The sequence below is a fragment of the Rhinolophus hipposideros genome, assembly GCF_964194185.1.
Source record: "Rhinolophus hipposideros genome assembly, chromosome: 9".
NCBI lineage: Eukaryota > Metazoa > Chordata > Mammalia > Chiroptera > Rhinolophidae > Rhinolophus > Rhinolophus hipposideros.
Genome location: NC_138055.1, coordinates 8,077,557 through 8,098,541, shown reverse-complemented (window position 1 = coordinate 8,098,541; position 20,985 = coordinate 8,077,557). Strand labels below are relative to the sequence as shown.

General features: G+C 55.1%; 1 pseudogene across 1 annotated transcript; it reads right to left on the bottom strand.

Moving 5' to 3' along the window:
* Positions 1-202: 202 nt before the first annotated feature.
* LOC308502581 (beta-centractin-like) lies at positions 203-4,446 on the bottom strand (annotated as a pseudogene). Its single transcript has 3 exons — positions 4,348-4,446; positions 2,619-2,760; positions 203-1,076 (listed from the first exon to the last, which is right to left on the bottom strand). The product of its transcript is annotated as a beta-centractin-like (transcript).
* Between the last annotated feature and the right edge of the window lie 16,539 nt (positions 4,447-20,985).

Here is a 20,985-nt window from a genome sequence, read left to right as displayed (position 1 = left end):
AGCTCAAGACTCCCAGCCATGCAGCTAAACAGTACTGTGTGTGCAGGCAGAGGAGAGGGCCACAGGGAAGCACGGTTGCACCTAGCTGGCACTCAGGTCATGCCAGGGACCCTGGCATGTGTGTCCAGACCAGAAAGGGTCAAGGGCTCTGGCTCCCCTTTCCTCCCATTCTCCCAACATGCCACCCCCTTCTCCTTGGGCATTAGAAGGTTTTACAATGAATAGCATGGGAGCCATCCTCTTCCTACTCCTTCTTGGAGACCCGTATCTTCTTAAAAGTGTTCAGCGAGGCCAGGGTGGAGCCACTGACCCACGGGGACCACAGCCGTTCCTGAGGGGCCGAGATCTTGATTTTGACATCCTTTGGGGCAAGCTTCTTCACTTTGCTTAGTCTTGAACAGCATGGAGCCCCACTGAAAAGACGATATTGGCGAACAGCGTCAGGCAGAGGTCCAAGCCGGACTTGTGGATGGCGAAGGTCAGCACTTCATGGAGCCCCTCGCTCTCGCCCCCTACCAGTTCTGGCAGGAACAGCAGCTCGGGCGCCAGGAACTGTGCAGGCCCCACATCTAGCGTGCTGCCATCCCACAACGTACACACAGCACCTTCTCTGTCTCCAGTGCCTCATATTTCCGCGGCTGGATGGACAGGTCGCCGCCTCACTCTTTGATGGTTCGGACAACCTCAGATTCAGCTGCCTTCCTTCTGTGGCAGCAACTAGACATAGGAGAGGTCGCGGCCAAACCCCTTCCCCGCGTGATGGTGTGTGCGTGGCAAAGCCCTCATATATGGGGGCAGCATGGGTGGCCTCATCTTGTGTACAGGCTGAGGATGGCCGGCACGGAGCATGAACAGGGCTGGCACGTTGAAGGTCTCAAAGGACACCTCTGCCGCCTTCTCCCGGTTCTTACTCAGGTTGAGCGGGGCTCCTGTTAGAAGAACAATAAGCTCCTCGGAGAAGGTCTGCCGCTGGTCTTGGGGGTAGACGTACTGCCAGACGCACCCCCCGTCGTTCCATTCCCACACCACGCCGTGAGCCGTGGGCTAGTGCAGGGCCAGCAGTCCCCTGTGCTCCTCTGGTCAGATGAAGAGGTCCCTCTCCAGGGGGATGGCAGGAGGGGTCAGGAGGGACCGACAGACAGTCCACACACAGAGTGTGACTACAGAGGCCCAGCTGGCCTGGCACCTCGGCTGGGCAGGGACAGCAGCCTTGTGGGGCAGAAGAGCTGGGTGCCCAGGCTGGAGAGGTGCCTCACCCCCTGCCAGAGCTCCCTGACACCCCCAGGGTCCCAGGCCCCCAGTCTTACCTTGTCTGCTTCCTCCTCGCCCACTCCAGGGGGACAGAGACTCAGGCAGGGTTTGGTAGTGGACCCTCCTGGGTCCCCAGCATAGATTTTCTTTCCAAGGCCCCCTCTTCCTGTGTCCTATATGTTCATGATTTTGAGGTTGGAAGTATCCAACACCATACAATCCAAAAGTCTATTGCCATGCCTCTCTACTTCGCAAGAGTCTAAGTTTCCAAGTCCTTTTGATTCAATTTGACAAAACAATCAAATTGTGAAGGAGCTTACCCTTTGACCCAGCAATTCTCCTCCCAAGGAATCTCCTATGCTCCAGAAATCATCACATGTGTACAGAAGAAACGGCGCAAAGGTGTTCGCAATCGTGCCTCATCAAGGAAAGCTGGAAACTACCTCACGTCCATCAATGAGGGCTCGTTAAATAAGGGGTGGTAGAGTGACACGATAGACTGCGGCCACTAGAAAGGAGCAAGGACCCAGAGCCTACCTCCCAGGTGCACTAGGGCGGGAGCGAGAGCCACCTACAGAACATTACATGGGCTGTACACCTACTGAAGTTATACAAACACAACCTCTGTACGTACAATATAGTCACACATATTGTACGAAGAGCAGAGATGAGGGACGGACAACAGATTGTGAAGGGCCCTGGGATCTGGGTGTGTGTTGGTTTCCTGTGGCCGCTGTAACAAATGACCACAAATAGGGGGCTTAAAACAGCACACATTTATTCTTACATTCTGGAGGCTGAAATCAAGGTGTCGGCAAGGCCGCACTCCCTCCAAAGGCTCTGGGGGAGAATCCCTCCTGCCTCTTCCAGCTTCTGGTGGGCCCTGCCATCCTTGGCTTGTGGCTGCATCCCTCCAGCGACTGCCGCCGTCTCACATGGCTTTTCCTGTGTCTCTGTTTTCACATCCACCTCTCCTTTCTCTTATAAAGACACTCAGGTTGGATTTAGGACCCACCCAAGTCCAGTATGATCTTATTTTGAGATCCTCACTCTAATTACATCTATGGAAACCCTCATGCCAAATAAGGTCACACTCTGAGGTTCTGGGTAGACCTGAATTTGGAGGCGCAGGGGATGTAACCCCCTATAGGGTGGGAAGGCAAATATGCCTTCTAACATGAAAATGTGTTTACGGATTTAGATATGACTTGTGTTATTTCATTTCAACTTACACAAATTCTGAAAATCACAGAAGATCAGATGTCTTTCAAAGATCCCTCGTCTCCCAGGGTCAGTGTCTCGGATTTTCTGGGAGGCCCAGTTCCTTCAGTGATAAGGTAAAAATGGGCAATGTGGGCAGGGCTGACGCTTCTCCCACACCTGCCCTCGTTGGTCGGGCCAGAAGTCTCCTGGGGTCTTCCGGCCTGCAGGTAATGAGCCTTCCGTGTTACTGGAGATGATCGGATGATAGTCACAGCCCAGCACCTCCCAGAGTGTGAGCTGAGCCCCCTGGGGGATGGGGGACAGAAGGGAGGGGAATGGTGCGCTGGGGGCTCTGTGTGACACCAATGACCGCTCCTCTTTAGACGCCTCCCAAGGTCCAGACATTCACTGATCCTAGCCCCTCGTTCACAGATGGGGAAACTGAGGCTGAAAGAGAAGTACTTGGCCAAGGTCACCTCCTGCATTAAGAGCCATTGGTCCGGTCCTGTCCTACTGCTTCTTGGTGGAGCTCTGACCCCTGATCTCCCTAATATCCACCAGCTACAGCCCCTGGTGTTTCCACTCGAGATTCATTCTTCCTGGTTTACCCCAGGAGGCAAGCAGGATGGTGAGGTAGATGAGGGAAACTGAGGCTCAGACGGGGCCCGTCCTGTCCAGTCAGTGGTGCTGGACTCAAGGACCCGAAGCTTCCAGAGCCTTACAAGCTCAAACAGGCCCCATGTAACCAAGGCTGGGGAAAGGGTGCTCTGGTCACAGGCACCAGGTGCACTCAACCGAGCCCCCCGGGTCTTGGTAATTAATTAATCATCAGGCTGTTTAAAGATTAACAACAGCACGATGGTGGGGGACAGGCTGACCCGTGATAGGGGCACAGAGGAGTTCACCCCTTCCCTGTTCTGTGCCCTGGAACCTGTGGCACAGAAGGGGGTGTGAAGAGGGCTGGCTCTGTACCCCCACCCCACCTTGCCCCCACCCCCTGGCAGCCTCCCATGGTCTCTAAGGAAGGGAGCTGAACTCACATGGGGGGCTAGGGGACTAGGGGTATAAGATCAAGCCAGAAAGTTCTTCCAAGGACAAGAATCCCAGGCTTGGTCAGACCTCTGTCCACAGGCACGTACCTGGGCAGTGTGACCTTGGGTGGGTCATGCCCCCTTCTGAGCCTCAGTTTCTTCATCTGCCAACAAGAGCACTGACAGTAGGTTGGTTTGAGATCCTCTGAGATAATGTTTGCCAAGTGGAGACCATGAGCCTGGTGCTTAGTAGGTGCTCCGTGACTCCCAGAGACGTGGCACTAAGTCCTGGCACTGTGTCCAGGCAGAGTCACTCTCTTCTGAGAGTAAGTCAAATTCAAGTTCGATTCCAACCTGCAAGGAAGGGAAAGTAGTCCTTTCTCCAGAGCCAGGTAGGGAAGGTGAGTCAGCTTCCTCACCTGGGCTGATTCACAGCCGTGCTTGGACAGGACAGGCAGGGGACAGGCAGACAGACAGGGATTTATTCCTTCCTTCACTGTGCTGCAGTCACATGCACAGTGCCGAGCTGGCCAATTCCAGCATGCCCAAGCTGGAGTAAACGGGGGGGGGGGGGAATTCTAGATGAAGCCCTCAGAAGGGGTGATATGGCCCCGGACGCTCAGAGAGGGGCCCGGATGCCGCTCACACCAGAGGCAAACACCATGGGCCTCCTTTCCCCACCTTTCCCTGCACCATTAGGTAACAGAGCCCAGCGCCGCGGGCCGCTTCCCCTCCCTCCAAAGGTGCCCAAGGGGTCAGTGAGTGAGGCACAGGTGACTCATGAGTGGGAAAGGCCCATGAAGTCATCCAGAGGCGCAGGTCACCTCGGGAGTTTGGGAGCCTGTCTGGCCCCTGGACTCACTGGCCGGGGAGTTCCCCAGGATGAGGCTGTCTGCTCCCCTGGCTCCCGGATGGAGAGGGCCCGCTGACCGATGGAGACAGCCTCATGGCTCCCAGCCATCCACTCCACCTGCCCAGACTGCAGTGCCCTGGCCCGCCCAGCCTCCTTTCCTCACAGCCCTGCACCACAGAGAAGAGTGGAGGAGACACCTCGAATGAGCTGTTGGCCCAGGGCCCGGGGCTTTGCTGAGTGAGAGTCAGGGAACATGACTATGATTATTTTTATTATTTGCTAGTCGTTCCACCTGAGCACTCATTCTAAGCTTTTAGTACTGTGATATCAGAAAAGCTAAAAATCAAAGGCCCCAGACACAGGAGTAACAAAGACATGGGTTCAAATCTTGGCACTCTTTGATGCAAGGCTTGGAGCCATTGTGGGGACAGAGCCAGGAGCACAGTTTCCAGGCTCTGGGCCTCACGTGGAAAGGTGCTCACTCGGGTAGTAAATGGCCACAACTGTGATTGGGTGGCCATCAGCTGTGGCTAGTTGGCCGTCAGCTGTAACCAGTGAGCCATTGGCCACTAATATAACTGCCGTGGGTACGCTGGCAGAAAAATGGGGGCTAGCAAGAAGATGATGGCTGAGCTAGCAAGAGTGGATTGCAATTCGCACGGTGGAATGCAGTTAGCAAGTCAGGTTGGTTGGTAGAGAGAAGTGGACAGCAGGTTGCGGATCGTGTGGCTTCTGCTTCCTGTGTCTCCAACCCAGCCTCCAGCAAGACTAGAGTGGTATGACACCCCTACCTATGGCTCCGTGGGTGTTCCTGTTTGGCCTCACCATGTCCTGCGTTCTTATGCGGGGAGCAGGACCAGAGACCCTGCATGACACCCTGCATGACAGTCATTCACAGCCATTCACCTCTCTGGGCCTCAGTTTTCTTATCTGGAAAATGGGGATCACGAAAGCTACCTGGCCCAGAGGCACGTGTCAGCATCCTGGCAAAAAAAAACAGACATCACGGGCTTTAGAAAAAGAAATCTTGGGGAAGGGAACACTCTGAACTGTGGGCAGATGGGGTATGAAGCTCCTGAAGAGAGACAATGGGGAAAGGGGGGAGCCATGGCCATACCCAGAGCTGAGGGGCATGGAGGGGCAGAGGGTCCATCAAGTCAGTGAGAGCGGAGGCAAGGAGAAAGGCCATACACAGAGGAGCTGCAGCTGCGGTCGTCATAATTGCAGCTGGGACCAAGGAGGGAGCAGGGAAAAATACTCCCTCTTCTTTCCTCCCATCTGCAGTGCCTCCCACTGGTTGAGCTTCTGAGAAGAGCCCATTGCCCTGAGAGTCTGTTGAATGAAGGCAGAGCAAGGACCTGAAGCCAACAGGCAGAAAATAGTCTGAATAATAATGAAAATGCCTTCATTCAGCAAATATCTACTGAGCATAGCCATGGCCAGACTTTGTTCTGGGCCCAGGGGACAGATTAGTAACTAAGACCCCACTCCAAGGAGGGGAGAATGAGGGAGGGTGAGGGAAGTGACTGGGCCAGGAGGGATGTTTTAACCCCAGGAAGTCCCTAAGGGATGATCAGAGACCACAGATGGGGAAACTGAGGCCTGGAGGGAGGCAGGGACTTGCCCAAATCACCTAGCAAGTCAGTGGCACAAAGAAGCTCTGTGCCCACCCTCATCATTCTCCCAAGGCCCAGAGAGATTGCTCAAGCTTTCAGGGGGTGGGGACCCAGGAAATCCCAGTCTGCCAGCACCTCCCTTGGCCTCTGCTACCTTCAGCCATTCCAGGCTCTCAACCACGTGTGACAGGGTGTGTGCGGCCATCCAGGGAGCCCACCATGGGGTAGCAGGCCATGAGGAGAGCCATGTGCTCGAATTCCCAGACAGGCGCTCACATTCCTTCTGGGGTGCCCAGTGCCACCCTACCGTCCCGCCCTATGCCCCCGCACACAGCACCCATTGTCTGCCCCAGACACTTTGAGCTGCCATTGTCTCCTGCCTCCGACACCTCCCCATGTCCTCCCGTTCCCAGGTGGGGCTGGCCCCCAGACAAGCCAAAGCACCCCTGTCTTGGTCCTCGGCCCCTAAGGGCAGCTGTACCATTTACCTTGGAACCAAGCAAGGATCAGAGAGGGTAGGTGACTTGCCCCAAATCACACAGCCAAAATCCAAATCCCAGGGTCCCCAATTAGTTACTCTTCCGTAAGTACTCCTCCTCTTCCCATCCAGTGGGCCACTGGGCACCCCAACTCACAGCTCCTTCCATGGGCCAGGCCTGTGCCGGCCCTTTGTGTCCCCTACCTATGTGCAATATCCCCATTTTACAGTCCAGGAAGCCAACTCACGGTGAAAAGCAGCTTGCCAGGGCCACCCAGAGAGGTAACAACTGAGATGAGACCTGGCCCACGCCTTGTACCTACTGCAGGGAACAGCCGGGCGTGGTGTAGACCTCGTGGGCGGCCCTTAGAGAGCATCCGGGGGCAAGGGGTGTCCAAAGCAAACCTTGCCACGAGGAGAGGATGTGTGCTTGATCTACAAAAGTGGGCCTAAGTTGGTTCACTCACCCATCACATGTACTGAGCCAGCATCCCAGGCGAGGCACAACGGGGGGGGTGGGGGGGGCTGAGATGTGGGGGTAGATAGACTCAGGGCAGTCTAATAGACTCAGGGCAGTCTATTCAGTGAAGAGAAAACAATAGACTCAGATTGAGTCAGATAAGTACTCTACAGGCAATAAAACCGGGGGCTAAAATATCAACCCCCAAATATATCAACTTCTAATATCAACCCCTAAAATGACAACTTCCAATTACCCTGCCCCAGTTTCTATTTCTTCTTAGCACTTACAGTGTCCTATTCTAACCCACTACAGTATTTATCAGGATATGTTTCCTTATTTCCCTCCTTTGCCGTGCTGTCCCTCTCCTTCCCGTGACATGTCATGAGAGCCTCGTGGCTCCTTCCCTCTTCCTTCAGGCTCATCTCCCTGGCCCTGCGTCCTTCGCCCCCCAGCTCTTCCCAATCTCTGATTTAGGACATATTTACTTGTTTTCTTGCTCACCCACCCGCATCCCACCCCTACTAGGAAGGAAGGTGTGGGAGAGGGGATTTTTAGCTCCTGCCATATGAAGTAGATGTGGGAAAAGAAGAATCTAGACTGACGATTAGAATTTAACTCAACATACCCACAAAGCCGGCTCCAAGATCAAGGCACAGATCATTCCTGGTGCCCAGAAGCTCCCTCGGTCTCCCTCTGGCCAGTCCCCACCCCCTGCCAAGGGGAGCCATCCCCCTGCTCTGTCTGTTCCTGACCTTCATGGACATGGAGCCTCTCCCACGCTCCTTTCACACCCTGGCTGTTTGTTCTCTGTATGAGATGGGTCTGAGTTGCCACGTGATGGGGGTTGGGGGTGGGGGGGTGTTTGTAGCTTAAGCAGCTAGGTGGACAGTGGTGCCATTTACAGAGCTGGGGACAGCCAGGCAAGAGCAGGTTGGGAGGATCCAGGTTCTGTTTCAGGAGGCAGGTGTGCAGCAGGCAGCCGGGCATGGGACTGGGCTGGAGATGAAAGCCAGGCAGCTCAGCTCGTCGATGACGTTGAAGCCAGGAGAGTAGAGGAGTGTGTGAATTATCTAGACTGTCAGGGGACCATCTCTTGCTGTCACAGACTCAAGGCCACCTGCTCTGGGTCAGGCCTCCCACCCTCTCTCAGTTTGGAAACTGACCCCTATTTCGGGAGAGGAGTTGAGGCCCAGCAAGGGAAAGTGACTTGCCCAAAGTCACACAGCTGGTTAAGGTTGAACCAGGACCCCTTGCTCTGCCCCAAGACCCCTGCCCTGCCCTCTGGGTGCACCATATCAGCTTGGGCAGAGCCAGTTGGCATTGAAATGAGGGTCTAGCCCACAGTGAGGGTCTGGGTTAGCTGGGAGGTGTTCAGAGAAGCAGAGTAACCCATGAAAGTTCCCAGTAGGAAGCAGGCCTGGCGCTGGGCCTGAGGAGCCTGGGGCAAGGTAACCCCCACATGATGTCACTGTCTCCCCAGCAGTGACGTCACTGGCAAGCCAGACTGCTTGCTCTGAGTCGAACAGCTAGAGGACCAGGCAAGCTGGGGTGTGGCCAGGTGGGCGGCTGGAAATATGTCACCAGTCTGGGGGGGGGCCAACGCCCAACAGAGCCAAAGGCTCTGATTAACTCTCAGGTGACTTGGAAACCAGAGGGGAGGCCATCAAGGTGCCCACCACCTCTGGTTTAAGTGCGCCGTTTTAGAGATAGGAAAACAAGTGCCCAGAGAGGGCAGTGCCTCTCCCAATGTTACATAGCAAGTGAGGGGCTGATGAAGAAAGGGACCCCAGCCTCCCGTCTCCCAGCACAGTGCTCTGCCCTCCAAGCGCATTTCCTGGGACATGGTGCTCAGCCGGGGGCCACCCTCCCCAGCGTCCTTTTGGGTTAGAGTGGGAGGGGAGGCATGAGGGGTGGAAGAGAACAGGGGCTGTGTTCAAGAGGGGACAGGACAGAGGGTCCATGCCCTCCGGAACTCACAGTGAGGGAGGGAGGAGCACAACTCGGAATCTTCCCCCTGCTTGCTCCTCCCACAATGTCGTCTCCTCCGTGCACTGCCCACCACTGCCCAGAAAACGTGCAGCTTCCCTGACCCCGAGTTCCCACACCCAACGTTATGTGGGAACTGGACCCCTCACCCATCGTTAAGTGTTCACGAATTTGGCAGACCAGCTTTTAAACACAGTCATGATTAAAAACTAAAGTATTTAAACCTGTACGTAAATAAATACAACTCATCACTTCCTATTTTTTTTTACATTGTACTGTTATCTATGCTTTTAAGGTTATTTAAATCTATTGTCTCTGTAGAGTGGGAACGCTGTATAATAATAGGCTACTGTGCATTTCTCCCCCACTGAGTTCAGGAACTTCACACTCCATAGCTTGAAATTGACCATGGTGGGTATATTTACACCACAAAAAAGGGCAAATGCTACAAATCAGGGATTTCCCCCCTCCAGAGAACCAGTGGTTAACCAGCTCCCCTCTGCCCGCATCCAATTTATCAGCAAAGCTCTCACTCTGAAATAGTAATAGAATCTGACCACTTGTAACCCTCCAGGGCCCCACCTGGACCCAGCCTCCGTCCACCTAAACTATTGGAGTTGCCCCTCACCCCCTCCGTGCTTCTGCCCTGCCACCCCAACAGTCCATCCTCCACCCAGCAGCCAGAAAAACCTTTCTCAACTTAAAGGACCAATGATGTCAAACAGAATGAGACAAAGACACCCCCTACACCACCTCTGAGGCACCTCCTGCCCCTCCAGTTCACTCTCTGTACTGATCCAAGGACCTTCTAGGCCCCTTTCAGCCTCTCCCATGCTCCCTGGCCTGCATGACTTGCCCCATCATCACAGATTGCCTCTTTCTTGTCGTTTATGCCTTCTTCTCAGGTGTCTCCTCCAGGAGGCCCTCACTGGTCTGCAGAAGCCACCCCCAGCCACCCTCTGCTCCAGCACCCACTGGATTTGTGTCTGCACAAAACTCTCTCTGATCTCCCAGGTCTCTGTTTGTCATCGGTCCTCACACAGAATATAAGCCCCATGGGGGTAGGGTTTCTCTCTGTCCCACTCATGGCTGTATCCCCAGCACCTAGTGCAACGCCCAGCACATAGTAGGTGCTCAATAAATACTTGAACCAATGAATGAATCCATAGAAGGATATCATGATGGCATTGAAGACGAGGTTTGGGGATGTGACCCCAGCCCACTGCCACCCTTCCTCTGCTCCTACCAGCCTGTCCTGCCTTGGGTGTCCCTGACTGTGGTTCCCTCCCAACACCCCATTCAGTCCTGACATCCAGCATGCTCCCTGCCCCTTCCCACAGCTCCTCCTTCCCCATGGGCTTGTTGGGAACAAGCAGGAGGAATTCCTGGCCCCGAGTCAGGGGAGGTGCCCCGGCAGGCGGGAGGCAGCACACACACACGCCAGGGACCGTTCCGAATTCCAGCTCCCACGAGCTTGCTGGGAGTGTGCCAAGCGGGGCCAGGGAGGGGTAGGGCGCCCCTCCTCACAGAAGCCGGGAGGGCACAGGGGAGCCTGGGGAAGAGCTATGGATGGAAGGAGCAGACGGTCAGAGTGGCCATGGTCAGAGCCCTGCAGGCAGACAGCTCACTGCCTCCAGTGCCCAGATGGAAAGACTGAGGCCCCCTGGTGTCAAACTCTGAACTCCTGATTTTTCCCAGCCAAAGATCTGGAGTGACAGAGTGTTGTGGGGTCAAGGAGGGGGGGCGATCAGTCTGTGACCAGAGACTAAACATCCAGAGAAAAAGAGGGGTATCTGAGGAACGGGTTAACAGGAGACCCCGTGGGAAGAGCCCTGGACAGGCAGGGGTGTTTTCTTGAGCTGCCCCTGCCCTCGGTGGGACTGGAAAGCCCCTCCCTCCCAGACTGTGTCTGGAGTCCCCACTGTTCAATGGGGGATTGCCCTAGGTGGGGCCAACAGTCTCAGCCACTGTGAGCTCAGTGGGCAACAGGAGAGGTTCCCAGGGAGAGAAGGAGGTAGCAGAGCTTGTGGAAGGCTCTCAGCCTGGCCTCTTCTGGGTCCCCCTACTGGCCCGTCCCCACCCGGTCCTGGGTCAGGTCCAGGTGCCATGAGCTCAGGCAGCAGCCCCTGCCCAGCTGTCAGCACCAGACCTGCCGCCAACACCCACACCAGCACACCTGGCCTGCCACTGTGCCACCCTGCCACCACCCCCTCCCCAGTTCCTACTCCCGCCCCCACCCAATCCCGGTGGCATCATCAACCCAAGGTGTGGCATCAGACAACTGGATCTAAACTTCCAGAACCACAATGCCTTTGAACTAGAAAATTCTAGAACCATGGTTCGTAAAACCAGAAGATTCCAGGACCATCAAGTATTAGAACATTTTCCATTCCAGACCCAAGGTCTCTCAGAACCAAATAATTTCAGAAATGCAGCGTCTTGCAACCAAAGATCAAAACCACAGAAACGGATTTAGGGAATTCTGGGAGCAAGGGCTCTGAGAAGCAGAAAATTCCCAAACAACAATCCCATTGTCCCAGAAGACATGAGCCATGTGTTGTCCCCAGCACCCAGACTATAGACGTCCAATAGCAGAACAGGCCAGGCCCTGGCGAGGGTCCTTCAATGTGGTCCCTGCCTGGGGGCAGTTTCTCTGCAGCGGGAACAGCAAAGGCGGGAAAGGAGAGAGGAAGAGAGGGGGCGCTTCTGAGCTGACAGCCACTCCTCTAGGCCCTGGGCGGCTACCTTTGCCAAGAAAGGAGAAAAGAAAGAAAGCTGTTGATGCCACAGGTTTGGGCGGCGGGTATGTGGTCACAGGGGGTGGCAGGGTCCCCCCCCCTCCCCGGCCGCAGGAGCTCGGAATTTTCTCCTGGCAGGAAGGGCCCACCCTCCTATGAATGGAAACAATCCTTGGCATCTGGCCCCTGAGGTGTGCAAGGCCTTTGACAATCAAGCATTATTATCCTCCCTGCCTCCCTCTCAGCCCAGTGCAGAGGGAAACCAAGGCAGGTGGGGTCTCTGTCTAAACCAAGAACCTGACTCTGCCCCTGGGAAGGGCCTGGGTCAGCCCTGGCAGAGGAGGTGTTAGCAAAGACCACAGAGGGCACCGGTTTACCCAAAATCGATTACTCAGCACTGTGGCAGAGTCTCTTTGGGCCACCACAAGGCTCACTTCCACAGTCTCCTTTTCCAGGCAGTCTTCACCGATCATTGCCTCATTCCTGGGCCCCTTTAGCCCCTTAAGATTTTACTACTCCACCAGGCAGTGTGCTCTAACTACTCAGGCCTTGTTCTCTACGTATTTGGTGCAAAAATATTTCAACTTCCCAGTCTACATTATGATGGTGTCTCCCCATCAGCCTGGAACCAGAAGTCTTGGGCTGAAGCCTCCACATCTCTGCTCAAACACCTTCCATGGCTCCCCATTGCCCCGGGACAAAGTCAAACACACACTGGTACTCATTGAGGAGGCTCCTGAGGCTGCACTCCAGCCTCACCCCTGGGTCCCACGGGGCATGGGTCTTACCCAGTCCCTGGCAGCCCCCACCAGGCCATCTCTGCCTCTCACTACCCCACTCCCTGCAGTCCCTTTGCTTCGCCCTTCCTCTCTGGCCAGAGCATCTTCATGCCTGAGGCCTCCGCTGAAACCACTTGCCTGGGGCCAGTGCCTCCTCTGCAACCCCCACTGCACAGCAGGTGGTGGCCTCTACCTGGACACACACTCCCAGAGGCTGGGTTGGGTTTCACTCAGGCTGGATCTTAGACCAATCCCAATTGTGAATATTTACTGTGGGCCCCCTACTGGCCTCTGCCCCTCACATGCCTTCATTCATCAAATCCTGAAAACAACGATAGACAGTGGGTTCTTGTCTGATCATTCCCATTTTTCAGATTATGAGACTGAGGCACGTTGTAGCTAAATGGCTTCCTCAAGGTTACACAGTTAGTGGCTGAGCTGGGATCGGGACCCTGTAAGTCCAGCTCCAGAGCCCACATGCTGTCCCATTAGGTCACACCATCCAAGAAGAGGAAAGATAGAAACACCGAACCCCACAGCACTGGGGAGTCTGGGGGCACCCAGGAGCGAGAGACCACATAGCTCAATCCCCTGAGGCCCCGAGGGGGCACGTCCCTTGTTTTAGGAGCCCTTCCCCCCCACATACACTATACACACAGGGAGACACACAGACACAGAGACACGACACATGCTCGTGGCCTCTGGGACCGGCTGCAGGAAGCACTCAGCTGCCCAAGCCTTTTTCACTTCAGCTTTTCCTAAATTTGCTTTGAGGAACTTGTTGCTTGGCATTCTCCCCTCTGTCTCACGCGCTCCAGACCACATCCCTTCCCACCCTGACTTCTCTGGAAGTCTGAAGAACAGTGACCCAACGAAAGGGAGTGGGAAAGAGATAGCAAACGTGAGGAATAAGTTCAGGCTACAGATGGTAGCTGGTGATTGTGCTGTGAGAAAGAGCCGAGGTGAGGCTGGGAGGATGTCAGGAGCGCTGGGGGAGCAGGGTACCATTGTGACGAGGGTAGTTAGGACAGCCTCACTGACAAAGGGGCGTCTCTGCAAACTTCTACATGAGGGACATTCGAGGAAGAGCCAGTACAAAGGCCCTGAGGCAGGAGTGGGCCTGCCATTTTAGAGAAACAGAGAAGAGAGGAGGCCAGTGTGGCCGTGGCTGAGTGGGGAGAGTGAGGGAGGGCAGGTCAGGGAGGTGCAGTGCCCGGCCCACTGTGGCGACTTGGGCTTTCAACTACTCTGCTTCCAATGGAGGCTCTGCAGGGTTTGGAGGAGAGGAGGAATGCATTTTTTTTTATTGTGGTAAAATACACATAATATAATATTTACCGTCTTAACCATTTTTAAGTGTACGTTTTAGTGGTATTAAATACATATCCATCCTTACAACCGATTTCATCTTATAAAACTGAACCTCAGTATGGAGGAACGCAATCTAACTTGTTTTAATAGGATCGCTCTGGCTGCTGGATGGAGAATAGACATGACTGTTCAGAATGGAAGTGGGGAAACCAGACAGAAGGCCAGAGAGGGTTGGGCACTGCCGCAGAGGCAGGCCCCCAGCGTTCCACTGTGGCCATGCTGCCCTGACCATCTGGGTGACCTGGGGAGAAATCACTTCATTTATTCTTAAATTTATTTGTTTTTCATTCCTTCAGTCAATTGGGCTTTCAGTGAACAGTGATTGAACACCTACTATGTGCTCAACACTGTGCTGAGTGCAGAGGGCACAAGAATAGCAAAACAGACACAGGCCCTGGCTGGGAATGTAGATACAGAGACCAAAGCAGCATGAATGATAATATGCTGATAGTCCTGGTGTGGGTGGTGAGGGAGAAGCAGAGAGAACAGAAACAGCGAACATCAGAGGCCCCTGATACAGGTGGGGATCTGGGGACGCTTCCAGAAGGAGGTGACATTGGAGCCAAGGGCAGAAGGTGAGTTGGGGTTACTTACCACAGAAAAGAAGGAACAGCATTCCAGGCAGAGGGAACAGCCTATGCAGAAGCTCTGAGGCACTGGCCTCCTGCTTCTATGAAAGGCTTCCTCTCCTCCCCCTCCTCCAGGTAAAGGGGCTCAGAGGAGCCTGGTGTGAAGCCCAGATTCCTCCTCTATAAAAGGGGGTCTGCTTAGTGCCTACCTCCCTGAGAGGAGGAATAAATGAGCCAATGCAGGCCCAGTGCCAGGTGTGGTACCTGGCACACGGCACATTATGGACCACAACAAGGTCAACTTCCACACCACCACTGACCCCATCCTGGTCTGGAGAACCGGGGCCCCTTGTGATGAAGTGTGATGGAGAGTCTCCAGGAAGACCTCCCACAGACCACTCCCAACGCCCTCAGCTTGCTTCCTGCTGTGCCTGAAATCTCTCTATTACCAACTCATTCCTTTGAATTGTAATTTCCCACCCTTCCAGAACCACCCATTCCTATTCAGGTTAGGGCAGGGTATTGCTCAGCCTTCACAGCTTAGCTCAAGCCTCCCTCTTTCAGGAAGCCTTCCCTGATTGTTGCAGCACATGGAGTCTCTCTCTGTCTCCGTCTCTCTCTATCTCCTCACTTTGCACTGGTCTTTGGCCTTCAGAGTCCCAACCTCTGAACTGAAAGAGGCCTGAGAAATTGTCCAACTCAGACCTCCCTGAGCCCCCATGCTTCAGATGAGAAAACGGAGGCCCATGCACTGAGTTCTCAGGGCAGCTCGGATGGGGGCCAGGCTGTCCTCGATGCCTAACCCAGTCACTGTCCAGCCTGCCACCCAGCCAGAGCAGATCAGATTTACCATTGGTGTCACACATACAAAGGAAATGTGAAGGCACCCTCCATGCAGCAGGATTCCTCTGGAAATGGCTCTTTTACAAAGAGAGGTCCCCGTGCAGCTGGCGTTTCTTCGTTTGCTTGCCGAATGGAACCCTCAGGCGTTCCTTTAACAGCTCTCTGGTCATTGGACCGTTGCATTGTATCCAGGTTCGTGCTATCGATCAAGTTTTTAAAAATAAAAGCAAAGCTTCGAATTCCCAAATTCAAAGCCTCAGTAAAACAAGCTCACTCTGAGGGCCAAACCAATAGCTAGGGGCTGATTTGGCTCTTGGGCTGCCAATTGCCGCTTGTGGCTTTGCGGGCTGTGGGTGCCAGACCAGGCATGGCCATGTGCTGGCTGTGTGAGCCTGGGCGAGTCAGCTGTCCTCTCTGAGCCCTGGTTTTGCCATCTGTGAAATGGAAGTCATATTGCCTTCTGATAGGGCTGCCACACACTCAGCATTTACTGATGGAGAGTGTGGACCAGAAGGTGAGGATGGACCCTACGGGTTGGGCATATTCCATGCAGGATCTCATTGAATTATCCCTATAACCCTGAAAGCTGCCATGGTCCTGGGAAGAGACTGAGCCAGGATCCAGCCGTGGCTGGCTCTGCCCCACCACCCGGAGCCACCTTGGCCTGTTCAGGACGACTCTGGGGGCCCCACATTGAAGGAGGCACAAGAGCCTGTGATGAGCTGGTAGGTAAACCGGGGCCAAATTGTGAGGAGCCTTGAATGCCACACCAAGGTGCCTGCTGCATAGTAAGTGCTTAATAAATGTTTTATATATAGGAATAAATGAATGGGCAATGTGGAGCCACGGAGAGCTTTGGAGCAGGGAGGGCCTGCCTTTGCTATTTATGAAAAGTGCCTAGAATAGTGCCTGGCTCCCCAGGAGGCAGAGCAAGGTGTTAGGCACACCTTGTGTTTTTCCCAGACCCTCGATCACCCTCCCACCCCCTGCTCTGTGCCCCAGGATGCTGACCTCTAGGGATTGCATCCACCCAGCTCCTTCGCCAGCTTCCAGTTGGGTTCAGCCACTGGGTGTCACCAGCAGGAGATCTGAAGGTTAAGGCCGGTGGTGGGCTGGTTTAACAACCAGCTCTCTGAAAGAAAGGCCCGGATGTAGTGTCTCCAGTTTCCCTGGTGTAAAGGCTTCCATGTGAGTGGAGATGAACTCATGGATGAATGGGTGATGGCGTGGGCTTTAGTGTTGCCATGTCAGAATGTTCAGGGTCAGGGCCACAGTAGAAAACGGTGTGGTTGTGTCAGTGTCAAGGTGTGTCCACAGGCACTGGTGTAGGAATGGTCCGGTGTGCTCGTGGGAGCCGATGCCCCCTCTGCTCAGGCTCATCCCCTGTAAAGGGGGTAATACAAACGCTCCTGCCTCCTGTCGAGGGGATGGCGCGAGCAGGACGAGGCCCAGAGGGTGGTGAGTCTTCACTGCATGACTGTTGCCTGGGTCCCTGTTCTGTGCTCCAAACTGGGCGACCAGGCTCCAAGGAGTGGCCTGACGTGGAGCGCTGGCCTGCTGGAGCCGGGGGACGAGGTGGTGGCCAGTAAGGATGAGGAAGTCGGCGGGCTGGCTATCTTTAGCGCCTTCTCTCACAGCACTTTTCCTCTGCCTGGCTGTGTGGGGCTGGGGCATGGAGGCGCCACTTCTCCAGTCACATGAAGCCAGTGACCTGAAGGCCAGCTGTGGGGCCAGGGCCCGAGGAGGGTGGGGCTGGCTTCAGGACCAGCTCTTCCACCCCCACCTGTCTGCTGGCAGCCCTGAGGGCGGCATCCCCTGCCGCCCCGTCTATCATGCAAGCGGGGGCCCATGTGAGCCTGTGAGGGGGGCAGAAGCCAAGGGACACTGGTGCTGCAGTGGCTGCTGGGAAGTGGCATACCCCCCTCCTCACAGGAGCCTCCAGGCCCCCCGCCAGTGTGGATAGTGTGGTACAGTGGTTAGCACTAGAGTTCTGGAGCCAGGGTTTGAATCCCTGCTTCACCGCTCCTGAGTCTGACCTGAGGGACCTTTGCTGAGCCTCTCTGTGCCTCGGTTTCCTCATTGTGAAAATGGGAATGGGAATAGGAGCACCGACTCACAGCTCGTGGGGCTGTTATGATCACTCAGTGAGATGCAGCATCTAAGACGCCTGGCAGAGCACATTCTGGCTCTGACCTTAGAGGATTCTCTTTCTAGGCACCCACTTTCCCCATTGTGAAATGGAAATAGTGGTTGCAAGGAACTCTGAAGTGTCTAGCACACAGCTTGGCACACAGTAGGTGTTCAACAAATGAACGAGCACCCTACTCTTTCTCTCTTAAGCCAAAATGTGCTTTACAGGCCCCTAGTAGCATCCCAGACCTACCTGTTAAACACTGTGTGCCTTTGAGCAAGCTGGGCAAGTTGCTTATTCTCGCTGAGCCTCAGTTTCTTATCTGTGAAATGGGGTAATAACAGAAACTGCCTCAAGGGTCAATCCTGAAGACAAAGTTTATAGAGAGAGTACTTAGGATGGTGTCTGACAGGCATGAGGTATCCACAATTACTACCGTCTGCCAGCTTGGGCACTGCACTCTGGAGGCATTTAAAGTCCGTGTGAGTCCTGGTCATTGTGGGCCAGGGGGCTGATGGATGCTCAAGACATGGTAAAGATTCTGACATTTTCATAGTTCTGATGTGTTACTAGGCCCCGGGATGTTCCTGAGTGCTGCTTCCCTCATTCCTGGGTTGTGGGCATTCCTCTCTTCTCTAGTGGTTTGGATCAGGCCCTTCTTCTCTTGGTGGTCCAGTCAGCTTCTGAACCTGATGCTGAGAGGGTGGGGAAGGCTATTTGGGCTCCTGGGAGCAGGCCGGGAGCCTGGACTTGGGGTGGGGGGCGGGATGCTGGAGACCCTGAGTGCCAGCAAGAGCAGGGAGACATCCATGGCGGGCGGGGGACCAACAGAAGATTCAGACAAGTAGCTGCGTGCTGAGAGCCGATGGGAGGAGGGTAAGGCTGTTGGAAGCACAGCGCTGGGCACCCGCGGGGGTGGGGGGTGGGGGGAGGTGAACAGAGGGGGCCTGCGCAGCGCAGCCCCCATTGGCAAGGCTGTCAGTGAGAATCCAAGGGAGAGCACCTGGGGCGAGGCAGCTGTCTACCCCCCGCCACCTCCCAGGGCCACCACCAGGTGAGCTCAGGGAAGTCACTGGCTGTTGTACCTTTTAAGGTGATAGTGGCTCCCGCCACCTCCTTGTTCCCACTTGCTCAGAAATTCCCAGCAGGTTTGGTTTTATTTGTTTTTTTAAGAGGAATGGAATGAGACTTCTTGTTCTGTCACCGCAGAATTCCATTGAGGCCTGTCTGGGGGTTCTGGTGACGGGAAGCCAACATATGCACCCTCAGTGACCGACTGCAGGAGACTGAGACAGCCACCCCATCGACCGCAGGCCCCCAGAAAGGCCTGAGGACCCTGGTCTGGGACACCCAGACACACACACAAGCGCAGGCGTGTCCCAGAGAGGCAGGGAATAACGTTTACTAAGTACCTACTGTATGCCAGGCCCTGGCTAGGGAGATTCAGCCCTGCCTTCAGAGCTCCCTCACAGACCTTCCCCTGGGAATCTGCCTCCCCAGAATCTGAGCAGGGAAGCCGCGCTCCCCAGGGCCTTTGCACCTGCTGTTTCCTCTGCTTGGCCTGTCCTTCCTGCAGAATTCCAACAGGCTGGCTCCTTGGCACCTTCAGCTCTCAGCGAGGCCTCCCCGCCCCCATCACTCTATATCCCGGGGTCCTGTGTATTTCTTCACAGCATTCATCACTTCTAACACTACCTTGTTTACCGTCTGCCACCCCCAACTAGAATTTAAGCTCCTGAGAGAAGGGCCTTTGTGTCACTGCTGCCAGCTCCTGGAGGAATGGTGTCCACAGGAGCACTCAGGATTTCTGGTGTGAAGCTGATTGCACACACACCACACACACACTGCTGAGCTTCCGTACTGCCCCCAGGAAGCCCCCCTTGTCTGTCTCAACCGGTTAACTCCAGCCATTCTGTGAATCCACTGGGTCTTCCACATTTGGTGCCACCACCACGGCTGAGGTAGCAAGTCACCACAAGATGAGAGGCTTGCAACTGTTCCGGGCTGTGCCCAAGCTCCCTCACCGGCCAGCCGCAGGGCAGAAACAGGACTGGGGCTATGGGAACGCTCCCGTCAAGCACAACTACGCCTGAAAAGGGCTTTCTACCTACTGTTTCCCCGAAAACAAGACCTAGCCAGACCATCAGCTCTAATGCATCTTTTGGAACAAAAATTAACATGAGCCGGTGTTAAAGACCCAGTCTTACAGTGAAATAAGACTGGATTTCATTAATTTTTGCTCCAAGACGTGTTCAAGCTGATTGTCCGGCTAGGTTTTTCAGGGAAACACGGTATGCATGTCGCACGTGTGGAGACATCCAAGGGTATGGTGACAGCCTACCTGGAGGTGTATCTGCATGTTGTCAGCCTGGGAGCTGACTACTCTCCCGCCCCAGGAACCATTCTCGGTGCCCCACATCCCTAGTCATCCTGGCTATCTATACCAACTGGGGAGAGCTTGGGACAGGGAGCAAGGCCCAGCAATGCCCTCCCTACCTGGGCTGGGTGAGCAGCTGGACTCTAGGGCTGGGAAGGGAGGCCACTGGGATGAGCAAGGGAGAGGTAGGGGCCCTGCCCAGTTCAGCATCTTCCTGAGGACCTATCTGGACCTAAGCCCTCACAGCAGAACCCAGGCCCTATGCCTGCCTCTGCCTTGGTCAGATCCTGATGGCCTCTGGAATTGTCTCCAGGGAGCAGAGGATCCAAGACCCTGGTGGAGGAGAGGACTCTGCCCCCTCCAAAGCCTGTAGGGAGATCCTTCTGCAGGGGCGAGGGGCTGGCCAGTGGGGTGCTGCCCACTCCCACCCCCTGGTGGCTCCATGCTGAAGTGCAGCAAGGGGCTCTGGATTCCGAGATGGGAGACACTGCAGGGGTAGTGGGGTTCTCCTGCACTAGCCCAGAAGTGGCCATTTACGCCCACTCCCCTACCCAGTTCCGAAGGGACTCCAAAATGCTGGGAGGACACCTAGTGGGTCCAAACTCAGGCCTCCTGCTCAGTGCACTCCCAGCCCCACCCCACATGCCTCAGAACCCATGTCTGCAAACTCCTCTGACCTTGACCTGTGTTTTGAAAGCCTTTCAGTGCCATGCTGCCACCTCCAGCAATCACCCTGGAGACAGCACTACATACATGGGATCAGAACACCAAAACCCAGGTGACACTGCTGGGCAAGGCAGTCAGAGCTGCTCCAGCGGTGGGGCAGTTGGGTGGGGCTGAGGCAAAGCATGCCACAACCAGATGTTACATGGGAAGCAGCCAAGTGCACCCTGCACACCTGGAACGCCAGGAGCCGCCCTGGGGTTCAACCCCTGAAGGGTGGGTCAGAGGGCTCAGATCAGGGGCGTCTGAGCTGCTGAAACCTCAGTCTCCAGGCCACGATGGGCCCGTGGCCTTGACCCAGCTGGGTGAACCTGGCCCAGGCATGACCTCCACATGCCCACGTTCTCACTGGAGTGAGGCTGGGTGAGTCCCTTTAAGCTACCAGGGCCTTTCTCAGAATCAACAGTGTTCCCCTCCCAGTTCCAGGTGCAGTGCAGGCCTTGTGACAGCCCCTCTCCCACAAGTCCTCCAGGTTACAAAAGAACCTCAACAAGCCTTAACTGGATCCTGCTCCTGTGAGGATTAATAACTAAATTACTCATTCGTACCCTCAAGAGACCCAGGGTCAGCCCT